This window comes from Sminthopsis crassicaudata, chromosome 5 (assembly GCF_048593235.1).
Source record: "Sminthopsis crassicaudata isolate SCR6 chromosome 5, ASM4859323v1, whole genome shotgun sequence".
Lineage (NCBI taxonomy): Eukaryota > Metazoa > Chordata > Mammalia > Dasyuromorphia > Dasyuridae > Sminthopsis > Sminthopsis crassicaudata.
The window spans coordinates 272,465,637-272,470,748 of NC_133621.1; positions in this window are offsets into that span (position 1 = coordinate 272,465,637).

Consider the following 5,112-nt stretch of genomic DNA (forward strand, 5'->3'; position numbering starts at 1 on the left):
ACATATTTAGAAAAAATTAAGAATATTAAATAATTATCTTCCTGAGGTTTTTTGTTTTTTTTTTCTCATGTCTTACAGGTGGTTCACAAAGCTTCTCAGGCACTGTTTTTCTTGGTGCAAATTTGGAGCTTGGGTCAGACCCACTTCCAGTGCCTTCATCCTTTTTTAACAGAACATTTGCTGTCTGCTTGGTTGCTCCGTTATTTTGACTGGATTTTGAGGAGGCTTTGCGAGCATGTTTGCTGCTCTCCAACGTCAAACTTTGGTGATTTTTATTTCTCTCACCCGGACTTGTCGAGTCCCATGAAGAAGTATGTATGTTTAAGGAAAATATTTGCGATAAATAGAACATCAGTTTTACCTGTGTCATATATTACCTTTTTCCTAGGATGTCACTCAAATCACCACCTATACTTTTAATTTAATTTTGCTTATGTGTTGCATTTGATCTTTCAGATAACATGACAAAAGGCTCACAAAAACTCTTTGACTTCACTATGCAGCCTACTCTGATTCTCAATCATTAGCTCTAATTATTTTATGTAATAAATACTCTCTGCAAATGTGGTTGCAAAGAATGTATTAGGAAGATAGTTAGGGAAAGATTTTTTCATATACCGATGAAACTTAAAATAGATATCTGAATTCAAACTATTTAGCATTCTGAAATAGAATGTCAACTTCTGATTTTTATACCTGGGATATATTTCCCGAGAACTCCCAATTGACGAGTACCTTCTTGGCAACTTCCCTTTTTTTTTTTCGTTGCCTAGTTACGCAGCTAAATGATGTATTAGCTATGTAGAGAGGATAGCCCTGAAATCTGGAGGATTTGAGTTCCAAGTGGGCCTCAGGCACTTAAAACACCTACTGATATGGGAAAGCCACTGAAATTCCAATTTGCTCAAATATTATATAAAGGAAATTACTAAAGGTAAACTGAGAGAAACAAAATTTCCTTGTTCAAATTATCAGTGAAGCTAGCAAGTAGGCAAGTAATTGAATCAAGAGAATGTCTCCATAACCAAAACAGAAGAGGGATAGATTACTGACCATTATATAGTTTTGGGAAATACAAGAGAAGAAAATATTTGGGGAAGTGGGGAAAAGAAGGAGATAGCTTAGAGAGTGGACAGCATCAGGGGGACAGGGACAACGTCATTAACTGATAATTGAGAATGAGGAGTTATCAACAATAACTTTCTCGGCTTTTGTGACTAAGACATGTGCCTTGGGTCTATTTGAAAAGTTACAAAGAGCTGATGAGATTCCTTTGGATGAAAAGCCAGATATCCTGAAGGACAGTTTTGTGGTATGAAGATGCTAGACCGCATGCATCCTTCCACTGTAACAGATTTCCTTACACAAAAGAGAAATGTAATCAAAGAGAATTTGATTTCTATATTTATGTCAGTATAAGGCAGATGAGATATTGAAACAGGTTCAGAGTCAAAGAATCATGGCTATGGAAAAGAGGATAAAAACAATTTTTGAAAAGTTTCAATCTGATTATTTCAAATCAGAGGAAAAGGACAAAACTCAGAAATCTTAATAGCCAAACCACTAGCCAGGACCGTCTCAAAGAAATAGAGAAAGTAAAGGAGAACTGCTTCCTTCAATAATTATTTTATTCTGATTAAATCAAAAAATATGTAACATAAATACAAGATAACATGGATACTCTGGCAGTTAATTTGAAATGCACGTTGAAAATTAAGTTTTCTGAGAGCTATATAGAATAGGAAAACATGGAGAGAAATTCAGCATTAAAATTTATGTTTGGTTGAAACAAAATCTTCATAAAGGAGATTATGATTCAGTTATGGAATTCATGAATTATCAAATGATAACATTAAAAAAATCAATACTGCTCAGTATGTTAATTCCATCTCATTCAAATCAATGTCATGGAAACAATTACCTGGAAGCATCCCTTAACCAGTTACTTTAAGAGAGGGGAAAATTAAATTGATTCTATTTAACTTTTCGAGGTAGGGAACATATAAATAACTGAAAAGAACCAATAAAAGCAAAATCCTCTAACCATGGATTTTCTATGTGTATAAAAAGCATTCAGGTTTTAAGATTGGAAACTCTGAAAACAAAGAAGAAGAAAGTGAAAATTACAATTACTTAATCACAGAAGACAATGTGAGAGGAGGAAATTGAAAGATACCTGTTCTAAAGACACTACCTACAGTCTAGCCTGCTGAGAGCATTAAGCACATGTCAGGGAACTTGATTATCATTTGGCTTTACATTTACTTTGCTTACCTCTACCAACAAAATGTGGAACGGAACAATTTGACCAAATAACATATTTAGAAAAAATTAAGAATATTAAATAATTATCTTCCTGAGGTTTTTTGTTTTTTTTTTCTCATGTCTTACAGGTGGTTCACACAGCTTCTCAGGCACTGTTTTTCTTGGAGCAAATTTGGAGCTTGGGTCAGACCCACTTCCAGTGCCTTCATCATTTTTTAACAGAACATTTGCTGTCTGCGTGGTTGCTCCCTTATTTTGACTGGATTTTGAGGAGGCTTTGCGAGCATGTTTGCTGCTCTCCAACGTCAAACTTTGGTGATTTTTATTTCTCTCACCCGGACTTGTCGAGTCCCATGAAGAAGTATGTATGTTTAAGGAAAATATTTGCGATAAATAGAACATCAGTTTTACCTGTGTCATATATTACCTTTTTCCTAGGATGTCACTCAAATCACCACCTATACTTTTAATTTAATTTTGCTTATGTGTTGCATTTAATCTTTCAGATAACATGACAAAAGGCTCACAAAAACTCTTTGACTTCACTATGCAGCCTACTCTGATTCTCAATCATTAGCTCTAATTATTTTATGTAATAAATACTCTCTGCAAATGTGGTTGCAAAGAATGTATTAGGAAGATAGTTAGGGAAAGATTTTTGAATATACCGATGAAACTTAAAATAGATATCTGAATTCAAACTATTTAGCATTCTGAAATAGAATGTCAACTTCTGATTTTTATACCTGGGATATATTTCCCGAGAACTCCCAATTGACGAGTACCTTCTTGGCAACTTCCCTTTTTTTTTCGTTGCCTAGTTACGCGGCTAAATGATGTATTAGCTATGTAGAGAGGATAGCCCTGAAATCTGGAGGATTTGAGTTCCAAGTGGGCCTCAGGCACTTAAAACACCTACTGATATGGGAAAGCCACTGAAATTCCAATTTGCTCAAATATTATATAAAGGAAATTACTAAAGGTAAACTGAGAGAAACAAAATTTCCTTGTTCAAATTATCAGTGAGGCTAGCAAGTAGGCAAGTAATTGAATCAAGAGAATGTCTCCATAACCAAAACAGAAGAGGGATAGATTACTGACCATTATATAGTTTTGGGAAATACCAGAGAAGAAAATAGTTGGGGAAGTGGGGAAAAGAAGGAGATAGCTTAGAGAGTGGACAGCATCAGGGGGACAGGGACAACGTCATTAACTGATAATTGAGAATGAGGAGTTATCAACAATAACTTTCTCGGCTTTTGTGACTAAGACATGTGCCTTGGGTCTATTTGAAAAGTTACAAAGAGCTGATGAGATTCCTTTGGATGAAAAGCCAGATATCCTGAAGGAAAGTTTTGTGGTATGAAGATGCTAGACCGCATGCATCCTTCCACTGTAACAGATTTCCTTATACAAAATAGAAATGTAATCAAAGAGAATTTGATTTCTATATTTATGTCAGTATAAGGCAGATGAGATATTGAAACAGGTTCAGAGTCAAAGAATCATGGCTATGGAAAAGAGGATAAAAACAATTTTTGAAAAGTTTCAATCTGATTATTTCAAATCAGAGGAAAAGGACAAAACTCAGAAATCTTAATAGCCAAACCACTAGCCAGGACCGTCTCAAAGAAATAGAGAAAGTAAAGGAGAACTGCTTCCTTCAATAATTATTTTATTCTGATTAAATCAAAAAATATGTAACATAAATACAAGATAACATGGATACTCTGGCAGTTAATTTGAAATGCACGTTGAAAATTAAGTTTTCTGAGAGCTATATAGAATAGGAAAACATGGAGAGAAATTCAGCATTAAAATTTATGTTTGGTTGAAACAAAATCTTCATAAAGGAGATTATGATTCAGTTATGGAATTCATGAATTATCAAATGATAACATTAAAAAAATCAATACTGCTCAGTATGTTAATTCCATCTCATTCAAATCAATGTCATGGAAACAATTACCTGGAAGCATCCCTTAACCAGTTACTTTAAGAGAGGGGAAAATTAAATTGATTCTATTTAACTTTTCGAGGTAGGGAACATATAAATAACTGAAAAGAACCAATAAAAGCAAAATCCTCTAACCATGGATTTTCTATGTGTATAAAAAGCATTCAGGTTTTAAGATTGGAAACTCTGAAAACAAAGAAGAAGAAAGTGAAAATTACAATTACTTAATCACAGAAGACAATGTGAGAGGAGGAAATTGAAAGATACCTGTTCTAAAGACACTACCTACAGTCTAGCCTGCTGAGAGCATTAAGCACATGTCAGGGAACTTGATTATCATTTGGCTTTACATTTACTTTGCTTACCTCTACCAACAAAATGTGGAACGGAACAATTTGACCAAATAACATATTTAGAAAAAATTAAGAATATTAAATAATTATCTTCCTGAGGTTTTTTGTTTTTTTTTTTCTCATGTCTTACAGGTGGTTCACACAGCTTCTCAGGCACTGTTTTTCTTGGAGCAAATTTGGAGCTTGGGTCAGACCCACTTCCAGTGCCTTCATCCTTTTTTAACAGAACATTTGCTGTCTGCGTGGTTGCTCCGTTATTTTGACTGGATTTTGAGGAGGCTTTGCGAGCATGTTTGCTGCTCTCCAACGTCAAACTTTGGTGATTTTTATTTCTCTCACCCGGACTTGTCGAGTCCCATGAAGAAGTATGTATGTTTAAGGAAAATATTTGCGATAAATAGAACATCAGTTTTACCTGTGTCATATATTACCTTTTTCCTAGGATGTCACTCAAATCACCACCTATACTTTTAATTTAATTTTGCTTATGTGTTGCATTTGATCTTTCAGATAACATGACAAAAGGCTCACAAAAAC